Source organism: Oryctolagus cuniculus, chromosome 7 (genome assembly GCF_051225735.1).
Source record: "Oryctolagus cuniculus isolate XC-2025 breed Fujian yellow rabbit chromosome 7, ASM5122573v1, whole genome shotgun sequence".
Classification (NCBI taxonomy): domain Eukaryota; kingdom Metazoa; phylum Chordata; class Mammalia; order Lagomorpha; family Leporidae; genus Oryctolagus; species Oryctolagus cuniculus.
This window is the reverse complement of record NC_142873.1, coordinates 109,075,352-109,088,823: the sequence shown is the minus strand read 5'-3', so window position 1 is coordinate 109,088,823 and position 13,472 is coordinate 109,075,352. Positions and strand designations below refer to the sequence as shown.

The 13,472-nt window shown below is 46.3% G+C and overlaps 1 pseudogene; it reads left to right on the top strand.

Annotated features, from left to right (window-relative positions):
- Positions 1-8,952: 8,952 nt before the first annotated feature.
- LOC100353362 (centromere protein M pseudogene) lies at positions 8,953-9,562 on the top strand (annotated as a pseudogene).
- Positions 9,563-13,472: the final 3,910 nt, after the last annotated feature.

Sequence of the window (13,472 nt, the reverse complement as noted above, 5' to 3'; positions counted from 1 at the left end):
GTGTATCACGATTTACAGTGAGAGAGCAAGAAATGAATTATTGAGTAACTTCTTATTAACACAAAAGAAGTCTGTCTCACCAAATTATACAGTGATGTTTAAGGCATCAATTAAAGGCCTCAGAAGCAGAGTGCACAAAAATGCTCTTCTACCCAAATGACTGCACTACCCCAGAACCGTCACGGGCTTCCTGAAGAGTTGTCCATGTCTGCAGAATGACGTGCTTGCTCCCTAGTTAGGGTCTTCAAAACAGAATCATCCAGCCAGTGCCGCGGCTCACTAGGCTAATCCTCCACCAGCAGCGCCAGCACCCCGGGTTCTAGTCCTGGTTGGGGTGCCGGATTCTGTCCCCATTGCTCCTCTTCCAGTCCAGCTCTCTGCTGTGGCCCAGGAGTGCAGTGGAGGATGGCCCAAGTGCTTGGGCCCTGCACCCACATGGGAGACCAGGAGGAAGCACCTGGTTCCTGGCTTTGGATCGGCGGCGCAGTGCACCAGCCGTAGTGGCCATTTGGGGAGTGAACCAACAGAAGGAAGACCTTTCTCTCTGTCTCTCTCTCTCACTGTCTAACTCTGCCTGTCAACAACAACAGCAACAAAAACACAAAGAATCATCCATACATGAGACTAAGCTACATACAATCGTTCTAAGAGATAAATTATGGGGCCAGTGTTGTGGCATGGCAGGTTAAGCCACCATCTGCAGCACTGGCATCCCATATACGCGCCAGTTTGAGTCTCCACTGCTCTGCTTCCAATTAAGCTCCTGCTAGCATGCCTGGGAAAACCGCAGATGATGGCCCAAGTCCTTGGGGCCCCGCCACCCATGTGGGAGACCCAGAAAGAGTTCCTGGCTCCTGGCTCCTGGCTCTTGGCTCCTGGCTTTGGCCAGGCCCAGTCTTGGCTGTTGTGGCCATTTGAAGAGCAGACCAGTGGATGGAGGATATCTCCATCTGCCTCTCTTCTCTCTCTGTAACTCTGATTTTCAAGTAAATAAATAAATCTTTTTAAAAAGAGAGAGAAAATGTGTGTGTGGACCTTAGTATATTTCTTTCTCTTTTTTTAAAGATTTATTTATTTATTTATTTGAGAGGTAGAGTCACAGACAGTGAGAGGGAGAGACAGAGAGAAAGGTCTTCCGTCTACTGGTTCACTCCCCAAATGGCCACAATGGCCGGAGCTGTGCCTATCTGAAGCCAGGAGCCAGGAGCCTCCTCCTGGTCTCCCATGCGGTTGCAGGGCCACAAGGACTTAGACCATCCTCCACTGCCTTCCCAGGCCATAGCAGAGAGCTGGATGGGAAGAGGAGCAGCCGGAACTAGAAGCGGCGCCCATATGGGATGCCGTTGCTGCAGGTGTAGGATCAACCTACTGCCCCCTTGGTATATTTCTATGGAAAGGAATCAATGAAATCCAGTCTGCTTACCAGTTCTAAGTATCAAGTTCCTACTGACAATATGGAAAGCCCATGGAAAGGAAAGGAGCCAAAACTCTAATTTACCCTTCAAAATTACCTGGTTGGCAACCTATTTGTAGACATGAAGAAACTGAGACTCAGAAGGGTTCAAGAATTTAGGTAGGGACAGAGTAGAGATTCGAGCTCTGGCTAACCCAGTGAACATCCTTTTCCCATTTGGCCATGCAGGTTTTTTTGTTGTTGTTGTTGTTAAGATTTATTTATTTATTTATTTGAAAGTCAGAGTTACAAAGGGCTGCAACAAGCCAGAATGGGCCAGGCCGTAGCCTGGAGCTTCTTCTATGTCTCCCATGTGGGTGTATGGACCCAACTTGGGCCATCTTGCACTGCTTTGCTAGGTGCATTAGCAGGGAGCTGAATTGGAAGTGGAGCAGCTGAGACTTGAACTGGTGCCCATATGGGATAGCAGCACTGCGGGTGGTGGCTTACCCAGTTGTGCCACAGTGCCGGCCCCACATCATACAGTTTTTATACTGCAATACTTTCTTTTATCCTTCATGCTTCAAAGAAGAGGTAGAGACCACTAAAGTTTGCTTGTTAGGCACAGAAAATTTAAAATGGAAACATTTCTAGAATGTGTTCCTTTCTACCTTAATAAACTGGATATTCTGAATGGAGTTTAACCCTTGTTTTGGCCTACAAGACTATTATATAAACTAATTTGTCTGTTATCTAGTAGGTGCAGTTTGACTGGAACTTAACTGATCTCTTCCTAGTGTCTGTAACACAGGTACCATGGTGAGTCCCAGTGTTGAAGATAAGGGCAACAACTTTTGGAAGATCAAGTGACAAAACAGAAAAATCCAGGGCTCCTGAAGACTTCACAAAGCTGGGTTACTACAAATGCTCCCGGAAATGGTCACACCAAGGGTTGGCAAATTTTCCTTCTGTAAATAATCGGATGGTAAATATGTTGGGTTTTGCAGGTCATGTGATCTCTGTCATAACTACTAACTGTTTATAGAGCACTAAAGCAGCTGAAGACAATTCAGAAAATAGTGAGTGTGGCCACGTTCCAATAAAACTTTATTTATAAAAACACATGGTGGGCCAGATTTGGCCCTAAGGCTATAGTTTCCTGATGCTTGATCTATATAATGGAAAACCCATTATTTTAGGCCCATCAAAGCCGCTGAATCTATATTCTGAGTTAAATGCTAACCCAAAACTTGTTAAACCTGTTTTTCCTACCATCTGGTTGATATCTTGCCATTTTTCTTTTTTCTCCTGAAAGCATAGAGAAAATTTTCAGTTTCAGGACCTCCTGCAGAGTAATAAGACCATCTTTCTATTAAATTATTCATTGAATGAAAGATAAAAGTAGCTTGATGGTTCACTCAAAGGAATCATCATTCTTACCGGGGTCTTTACTACAGTCTTTATCAGCTTCATTTTAAGTTTTGGCAGAGCTTAAACATTATCTAGTTTCAGTATCAGAACCCCCTTTACAACCTTGTCAACTTCAACTCATTTTCTTTTATTTATTTTATAAACATTTTTAGGCACACAATGTGTCAGGCACTGGACTTCGTCTCTTTCAATTATGTCTCTAGAAAGTGAGAGGCTTAATTTTCATGGGTAAAATTTTACTCTGTATGGACTTTTTTAAGGATTTGTACTTGAACCATTAGAGTAATTTCTAAAATTACATAGTATCAAGATTTCCCATCTTTAGAAAGGCAGAGAGAAAGAGAGAGCTCCCATCTGCTGGTTCATTCTCCAAATACTCTGCAAATGCTGGGCCAGACTGAAGATGGAATCCCAGAACTCAATTTAGGTCTTCCAAGAGGGCAACAAGGACCCAAGAATTCGAGCCATCACCTGGAGATGTGCATCCCAGGGTGCACATTAGCAAGATGGACTAAAGAGCAAAGCCAGGGGGCCGGTGCCGTGGCTCACTTGGTTAATCCTCCACCTGCGGCACCGGCATCCCATATGGGAGCTGCTCTAGTCCAGGTTGCTCCTCTTCCAGTCCAGCTCTCTGCTGTGGCCTGGGAGTGCAGTGGAGGATGGCCCAAGTGCTTGGGCCCCTGCACCCGCATGGGAGACCAGGAGAAGGCACCTGGCTCCTGGCTTCAGTTTGGCGCAGCACCGGCCGTAGCAGCTATCTGGGGAGTGAACCAACAGAAGGAAGACCTTTCTCTCTATCTCTTGTCTAACTCTGTCTGTCAAATAAAAAAAATTTTTTTAAAAAAAGAGCAAAGCCAGGCACTCCAATAAAGGATGCAGGTATCCCAAGCAGCAGCTTAACCACTGTTCCAAACACCCAACCCCAAGACTTCCCATCTTCATTTCCATATACTTGGCCTAGTTATTTGAACCTCCTTCATTTTATCCAAATTCCAAATTCTTTCTGGTTATCATAATACACATGTATTATTTTATTGTAAAATAAAACTAATATATGGTTATATAAGGGTAAATAGAAGTTCTATATATGGAATCTTTCTACATTTAAAATTAAATTAACTGTGGCTATGCAGGAGTAACTTGCAGTATGACAACCAGATGAGCAGAAAAGTTATTATAAAAAATAGGGATCTTCCTGAAGCCATGAGAAATGCACAGGCAGCCAGAATACGAAGGTTCAGGATCCGAGATAAAGGAAATGTTACTAAACTGAGCCTGACAACTGGATTACAGCATTCTCCTCTGGAGCATTTGCTGAATATTAAAGAGTGACATGAAAAGCATCTCAGGGGTGAAAGACAGCTGACAATAGAAAGAGAATACAACAGAGCTTTCAACAACCTCATGAAATCAAAGAGGTAAAAGTGGGATTCAGATATATTACGGCTACTACAACATAAGGGATCAAACCCCAAAGAGAAAGGAGATGCAAAGAACAGAGACCAACACTCTACTCTAGTTTTGCCTCAAGGAGTTTGTTGTAAACTAGACCAAACGAGAGACTAAGAATGTAAGGAAAAAATCAAGAACAGCTTTTGACAATTTTGTGGTGCTAAAGTGAGAGTATGGGATTTTAGAAGCTGCCAAGAAGGTTGTGCTCTGGTAAACAGCCTCTCAGATCAGACTCCTCTCCATTTAGACTGGAGACAAACCAAAAGTACACAGAGGAATGCAAATTCTGCATTGAACTTTATCAGCGGTTTAACTCATCTTCAAGTCAGCTCACGCCCAAATTTGATTGAGACAACCTATCCCAATTCTAGTTGCCTACCAGAAAAAGAAAAAAAAAAAAAAGAGTAAATACTGTCTGGAGGAAGATAACGTTAATAAGAGCCTCGAATTTTTTCTTAGAGAATTTCTAGCACTCAGAATTAACATGCATTCCAAGAAATAGAACAAAGAGAAAAAGTAGATAATACAAACAGACCCATAGGCAACACAGACATTAAATGAAGCCTAGAGAAGTTCTTATAAAAAATAATTCTGTTTGAAAAATCAAATGCCTTTTCTAGTTTAGAGAAATACAAAAACTGAAGTTTAAAACTTAATTAGTAGGTTTGACAACAGATAAGACAGAGTTAAACGTTGTTGAGCGACTTGGAATATGAGCCTAAAGGAAATATTTAAATAGAAGCCTGCAGAGCATCCGGGTGAGAAATACAGGAAAGCTCTTTGGAGAGATATCGCCAACAGCAGAACTTCTAATCCACATGAAATTAGGATCCTCAGGGGGGAGAAGCAGAGAAATTTTAAGCGGATAATAATTGAGAATTTCCCAAACTGACAAGATGTGAAGCCACCAATTCTAGAAACTTACCAACTCCAGGGAGGAAACATTATAAGAAAATCAAACTTAGGCATGTAAAGGTAAAATTGCTGAAAAACAAGGCTATTCTCAAAGCAACAACAATAAGCCTGACAGCGTGTTTCTCAATAAAACAATGTAGCTCAGAAAACAGCAGACTGGGGTCTTTAGAGTCTGGGTGGGGCAGGGCAAAGAGGGGAATAAAGAATCTCAGACCAAGAATTTCTTGCCAAATGAAAAATTCCATCAACAACAAAGATGAGTTCTAGGTTTGTTCTGGGTTATGGTCAAAATGTTTCCTTTATGACTAATAGTTCATCAAGCTATGTAACTAATATTTATAGAATTTATTATTTATATTATGTTTTAATTAATAAGTAAATAATAGCAAAATAAAGATGCTTCACATAAAGCTAACTCGTCACCAGTAGATAGCCTAGCAAAAATACTAAAGAAAGTTCTTCTTACAAAAGAAAATAATCCTTTATTGAAACATGAATTGCAAAGAGTGACAAAAGTCATTTAAAGATAAACGTGGAAGGGCTGAAACTGTGGTGTAGAAGGCTAAGCCTCCACCTGCAGCGCCGGCATCCCGTATGGGCACCGGCTCGTTTCTTGGCTGCTCTGCTTCTGATCCAGCTCTCTGCTATGGCCTGGGAAAGCAGTGGAAGATGGCCCAAGTCCTTGGGCCCCTGCACCCCCATGGAAGACCTGGAAGAGGCTCCTGGCTCCTGGCTTTGGGTCAGCTCCGCTTCGGCCATTGAGTCCATTTGGGGAATGAACCAGCCGATAGAAGACCTTTCTCTCTGTCTCTCTCTCTCACTGTCTGTAACTCTACCTGTCAAATAAATAAATAAAAATCTTTTTTAAAAAAAGATTTATTTATTTGAGATAATGTTACAGACAGAGAGAGGGAGAGACAGAGAGAAAGGTCTTCCTTCTGTTGGTTCACTCCCCAAATGGCCACAACGGCCGGAGCTGCGCCGATCTGAAGCCAGGAGCCAGGTGCCTCCTCCTGGTCTCGCATGCGGGTGCAGGGGCCCAAGCACTTGGACCATCCTCCACTGCACTCCCGGGCCACAGCAGAGAGCTGGCCTGGAAGAGGGGCAACCGGGACTAGAACCCAGTGCCCATATGGGATGCCGGCGCCGCAGGTGGAGGATTAACCTAGTGCGCCATGGCGACAGCCCCTAAGTAAATCTTAAAAAAAAAAAAAAAAAAAAAAGAGGTAAACATGGAATTAGGCACCTGGCACAATAGCCACTTGCTATGCCCACAGCTTTTTCCATCCTTACTTTATGCCCCCTAACATTATTCTATAAATACTTCCATCACAAATAATATTTGAATGTACTCAGGTTTTTTGTTTTGTTTTGTTTTTATTTGTTTGAGAGGTGGAGAAACAGAGAGATAGAGACAGAGGGAGGGCCCCCATCTGTGTGTTTATTCTCTCTGTGCCTGACTGAGCCACAGCTGAAGCCAGGAGCTGGAATCCCCAACCAGGTCTCCCACGTGGGTGCAGGGGCCCAAGTGCTTGGGCAGGTGCAGGAATCCAATTACTCGAGCCATCTCCATTTCTTCCTTAGTCAGCTTCGGTGGGAAGCTGGAGTCAGGAGGTGGAGCAGGGAATCAAAACAAGGCACTCTTGTGTGCGAAGTGGGTGTCTTAACTGCTAGGCTAAATGCCCACTCCTGTACTTAGGTTTCTTTGCAAGTTCGCTTCCATTTAATGATCTGTAAGCTCCTTGAGATAGGGATCTCATCTGACACTTCCTGTAATCCCAAGAATCTTGGATAGTAGCTAACATGTAGAAGACACAGTATTATTAGTGATTATATTAATTGCATGTCTTGTTAAAGTATAATATTCCTTAAAGCTCTTTGTTCCAGTTTCTTTTTTTTTTTTTTTTTTTTCGACAGGCAGAGTGGACAGTGAGAGAGAGAGACAGAGAGAAAGGTCGTCCTTTTCCAATGGTTCACCCTCTGCACCACGCTGATCCGAAGGCAGGAGTCAGGTGCTTCTCCTGGTCTCCCATGTGGGTGCAGGGCCCAAGCACTTGGGCCATCCTCCACTGCACTCCCGGGCCACAGCAGAGAGCTGGCCTGGAAGAGGGGCAACCGGGACAGAATCCTGCACCCCAACCGGGACTAGAACCTGGTGTGCCGGCGCCGCTAGGCGGAGGATTAGCCTAGTGAGCCGCGGCGCCGGCCCCAGTTTCTATTTTTGTGTAACAAATTATGTCAAAGCATAGAGGATAAACGTTCGCCACTGTATTGTACCCCACAGATTGTACCGGCTGGTGACCCCTCCGCTCCTTCACTTTGCTCTCAGCCAGCAGACAGGCTGGTCTGGAGAGTCCACAACTATTTCACTAACGTGTCTGGTGCCTTGGTGGTGTCACTAGAAGACCAGGCTCACCTGTGCGTCAGCTGAAGCATCCACATGTGGCCTCTGCAGCGTGGAAGTCTCAGGTGGTCACTAAGGCAGCTGACTTTCTCCAGGGGAGACCCGAGAAAGCCAGGTAAGCGATCAGGGTGTTTTCTGACCTAGCTTCAGAAATCATACAATGTCACTTCTGCTCCATTCTCTCAGTTGTTAGTGATGCACAGGCCAGCTCACATTCAAAGCAAGAGGCCTTTCCTCCTGACGGGGATCACATTGCAAAACAGCATGTGGGGACCCAGCGCTGTGGCGTAGAGAGTAAAGCTGCCATCTGCAGTGCCAGCATCGCATAAGGGCGCCAGTTCGAGTCCTGGCTGCTCCACTTCCCATCCAGCTCTCTGCTGTGGCCTGGGAAAGCAGTGGAAGATGGCCCAAGTCCTTGGGCCCTGCACCTGCGTGGGAGACCCAGAGGAAGCTCCTGGCTCCTGGCTTCAGATCAGCTCAGCTCCAGCCGTTGAGGCCAGAGTGAACCTGTGGATGGAAGACCTCTCTCTTTCTCTCCCTCTCTCTTTGCCTCTGCCTCTCTGTAATTCTGCCTTTCAAATAAATGAATAAATCTTAAAAAAAGAAAAAAAAGAAAAACAGCATGTAGGATGGGAGATACTGTTGTGACCATCTTTGGGAAGCAATCTTGTCTCAGATGCTTTCCCCTACAATAGACTAGGCTTTGTAGCATTCCATCACTAAACATATTTTTAAATAAAACAATTTGTTCACAATAAGAAATAATATTATAGAAATGCTGAGAATGAACCACCGATACCATGAAAACAGTCCATAAGGTTTCCCCCTACGAATTAGATTGTAAAATCTTCATCAATGATTTTAAAATCATCCTTCTATCTTCATGAATGCTCTTTCTGTAAAAGGAACAAGACCTTGAACGAGTAAAATGGAAGCCTGATTCCCGTCTTTGCTTACTTCAAAACGGAAGTGTCATGTCTGATATCCGTGTGTGGAAACAGAAGCACACACTTAAAATCTGTGTGTCAGCGGGTGGGCGTTGTGGCACAGTGAGCTGAGTCACTGCTTGCTGTGCCTGCTTCCTATACCTCACATATCAAAGGGCCTGGCTGGAATCCCGGCTTCTAATTCTCCTTCCCGCTACTGCACCTGCGAGCCAGCAGATGCTGACCTAAGTGCTTGGGTTCCTGCCATCCATGTGGGAGACACAAACGGAGTTCCTGGCTCCTGGCTCTCACGTTTGGAGAGTGAGCCGACAGATGGCAGATCTCTATCTCTCTGTCACTCTGCCTTTCATATAAATAAATAAATCTTCTTTTCAATTAAAAAATAATTTAGGGTTCGGCCAGCGGCTGGGATGTTGGTGTTAAGGCCGCTAGACAAGCTGCCCGGCCTGAACACGGCCACCCTCTTGCTGGTGGGCACAGACGATGCTCTTCTGCAGCAGCGGGCGGACTCCAGGCTCAAGATGGACTGCGCCTCGGAGCTGAGGGTCCACCTTGCAAGGTCCCTCCCTCTGCCCTCCAACGTGAATCGGCCTCTGGTGGACCTGCTCGTATTTGTGATTAATCTTCACAGCAAATACAGCCTGCAGAGCGTGGAGAAGTCCCTGTACCACGTGGACGCCAGCTTCTTCCTAGGGAAGGCGTGCTTCCTGGCCGCAGGCGCTGGGCGGGAGAGCCACTGCAGCGTTCATCGGAACACCATCATGAGGCTGGCGCACACCTACCGAAGCCCCGTGCTGTTCTGTGACCTGGAGGTGGAAGGCTTCCGAGCCACCATGGCGCAGCGCCTGGTACGCATGCTGCAGATCTGTGCTGGCCACATGCCCAGCGTCTCGGCCTGAGCCTGCTGTCCCTGCTCAGGAGCTCCGAGAGCCCCTCCCTGAAGACCTGTGAGGGCCTCTGGGCCTGGGGCTGCCCCACCCCCCAACAGCCTAATGCCAGCTCCAGGAACAGTCATGGTTGGGGAAGAGGGTCCTGCCTGGTCCACGGTGAGCTGGGCAGGCACAGAGAGGGCCCAGCTGCTGATCCAGCCCCACTCCCACCTCCCCCAGCAGAGCCTGGGTCTCATCGTCTGACATGATACGTCTTCACTGAAGAGTTTGTTTAAACAAAGGGTCCGTGGCCAAAAAGTTTGAAACCCACAGGTGTCGCCCAGCACTGTGCCTTCACAGGTGAGGAGCTCGGCCCTGCCCTGCAGAGCCTGCTGGTTGCCTCCTCGGGTATGAATGGAGATGGTTCTGCTCACTTCGTGATGTGGGATATTTTTGGATTTTTGAACTTTTCAAAATTTATTTGAGAGACAGAAAGCGTGAGCTCCCATCTGCTGGTCAGCTTCCCAGATGCCCACAGTGGCCTGGCCAGGTCAGAGCCAGGGATTCATCCAGGTCTGCCCTGTGAGTGGCAGGAACCTAACAAGTGGGGTCAGAGGCCAGAGCCAGGTGTTAAACCCAAGTTAAACACTGATTGGGACGCAGGAGACTGAACCGGCGTCCTAACCTCTGCACTAAACGCCCGCTCTCGCCGCAGGATTGCTTGAAGTGAGGGTGAAGTCAGACGATGACGCCCCAGCTTGCTGGATGATATATTTTGTCATACACCGTGTTAACAATGTCTTGTGCTGTGCCAGCCAAAAAAAATAATAATAATTTAAATCTTTGTTTCAGCTTTCATTAAAATTAAATGAAAATAAACACTCCAAGCACAACGGAATTCTATTTCCGTGAGAGGAAATAAGGTTGTTGAAACAGCACTTTGCCAACTCAAAGCAGTGGGCAGCCATTCCCCTCCTCAGTGAGATAAGGAAAGGCAGCTGCAAAGCCCACGTCTGTGCTTTCAGGAGCACAAAGAGACGCCAAGCAGGTGGGCAGAAGGACAAACTGAATGGTGCTGTAGTGCGTTGTCTTGCGCTGGCATTAATGATCTCTGAAAGAATGGATGGGAAGCTAGCGTCAGGACTGGGGTAGGGACATGGAGAATTTTCACTGTTAAAACACTCATACTTTAAGAAAAGTCTTATGCATTTATTTTTATTTATTTATTTAAGTGAGAGAAAAAGATCCTTTAATCCCATGTTATTAAGAAGCACCAAGAACCTTCTTATGATATTCAAGACTGATATGCAAGATTTAAAACAAAATTCTCCCGGAATTGCTGAATTCCAGCCTTCCCAAGTAATCTCGCAGGAAAGTAACCTGTGAAGCACGGGATGACCACTGCAGCCAAAGAACATCTTACCGTTCCCTTAACCTCTGGCAGGATCTGTTGAAGGAAAGAGAATTTATCCTTTTATGTTGCAAATCTATCACCTGATGTTGTGTTAAACCAACCCATTGCTATATAAATCAGGAAAGCCCTCTTATTAGTTAGAGAAGAATTTCAAAAAAAAAAAAAAAAAGAGAGAGAGAGAGAGAAGAGCATCAACACGTTGGCCTACATTTCTAGGTCTCTCTCTGTCTCTCTCTCTAACTCTCTCTCTGTCATACACACACACACACACACACACACAGCAACGTATTTCCTTCAGGAAATCAAATAATTGACACTCAAGTTTTTCTTTCAGCCTTCTATGAGTTTGCTTAATATAAATGAATTCCTGAGAGATCGATGATGGTACTGTGGCAGTTTGGTGACCAACCAGCCAGTGCCTCTCAGTGTCAAAAATTACAAACGTATCAACCAAAGAAAAACTTGAATGTCTATAAACAAGGGCTAAAGGATAACAGGGAAAAATAATAATCATAATGTGAATAATACTATTAGCTACCATTATTGCTAGACATCACAGTTTTACACACATCACTTCTTCATTTTCAAACAACATTCAACAGGAGTTGTTACCTTATAAGTTAGGAAAATGAGGTTGAGAGGTTGTGCAATTGACCCATGGTCACACAGCCAGCAAGTATCAGAGCTGGGATTCAAACCCGTGTCTGAATGGTGATCTGAACCAATAACTAGTTCAAATAGGAAAAGAGTGGGTTAACATGAAGGGATGCAGAAAATGCTTTGCTGTTTACAATTAAAAAATTGTATATATTCTCAAGTCTCAACTTCAAAAGGAAAATGATGTGTTCTACTGGGGATACATCTGGGAGGGAAGAACAGGCACACTCAGTAGGAGGTGCACTGCACTAGGACAGCCAGGCTCCTCTGATAACTCCCTGTCAGCCTCAGAAGCCAGGATGGGGCCTCTAAGGGCCTGGAGCCCAGCGAGGTCCGAGCGCCCAGAGCAAGAGTCTTTGTCCAGGATGCGCTAGCTTTTCCACTTCCAGGGTGAGCTTCCAGGGGGCTTCTGCGTGGATGGGAGGCAGACAGCAGAAGGAGAAATGAGACAACCTAGGAATCCAGTCTTAGCCTTCTGCAGTGTGACCTGGTGAGTCCTGCCTCTCTCTTCACTTCTGCCTGTCTCCAAGCCACCCCATCCGTCATCCCCGCCCAGGGTCACAGGTGGGGGTGGCCCAGCCCAGGGGCCCCCTTCCTGCTGAGCCTTCCCGGGTTTCAGAATGAGAAGAAGCCCTGAGGCATGTCTGTACCTGCAGCTGGGGTCTCCACCCTTGGGGTGTTTTCTCTCATTTATCTTTCATTTTTCCAGGAATCAAATATTTTTTACTGAAGAAAAATTTCAAACATACGGGAAACCGAAATAATTTCACAGTGAACATCACACACCATGCTCTGGATTCTGTCATTAGCACTCTGTTCTCCTTGCTTATCACCTCCTGTCTTCTCATCCCTCCACCCTCAACGGAGTTCTGGAGTTCTTCGAAAGGAAGAGAGAGAGGGCCACACTCACTGCGGGACCAGGCAGGCTGCAGTGGGAACGCATAACAAGGCAATCTGCCCCTGTGGCCTGTGTATCTTGGGCTCTAATCCCTTCCTCAACTCTTCAGCCAGGTTCTTCTCCCTTTCCTCATCATCAACACTGCTTCTCGGTGTCTTCAGTCTCGCCACGTGGGGTCGATAAAATCTTAAGCAGTGAGAGGGGTTTTGAAGATCAGTCAGTAAGGGGTCAGCACCATGGCTCACTTGGTTAATCCTCTGCCTGCAGTGCCAGTATCCCATACGGGCACCGGGTTCTAGTCCCGGTTGCTCCTCTTCCAGTCCAACTCTCTGCTGTGGCCCGGGATGGCAGTGGAGGATGGCCCAAGTGTTTGAGCGCCTGCACCTGCGTGGGAGACCAGGAGGAAGCACCTGGGTCCTGGCCTCGGATCGGCACAGAGCCAGCCGTAGCGGCCATTTGGAGAGTGAACCATTGGAAGGAAGACCTTTCTCTCTGTCTCTCTCTCTCTCACTGCCTATAACTCTACCTGTCAAATAAAAAAAAAAAAAATCAGTAAGGACCAACTTCTCCAGAGTGATCGGACCTCACCCTGGGTGATACACAGCCACACAGGAGCAAGTTTGCTGTAACATCTTTCACTTGCATGATAAATTGGAGTTACGAAGGGTTTGGGGGCACAGCCTAGCACACAGAGAAAATGATGACATCCATAAAACATACTGCGTGAATTGAGACTGCTGGTTCCTGGGTCCCCACATGTCTGGCTCTCTGGGTTTGCAGAAATCGGCATCTCACCACAGCAGTGGCCTATCTCGTGCATAGAGGGGAAGTTCCTTTGTTCTGTGAATTCACAGCACAGGTCAATCACTGTGGAAGTTGTTTAACCCTAGTATTGGGCTGAGCACTGTGGTACAGCGAGTTAGGCTGCTCCAGCGTAAGCTGCTGCTTGAGACATCTGCATCTCATACAGGAGTGAGTGGTTCAAGTCCCCGCTACTCTGCTTCCAACCCAGCTCCCTGCCAATGCACAGCCTGGGAGGCAGCAGATGGTGACCCAAATAGTTGGGTCCCTGCCACCCAAGTGGGAGACCCA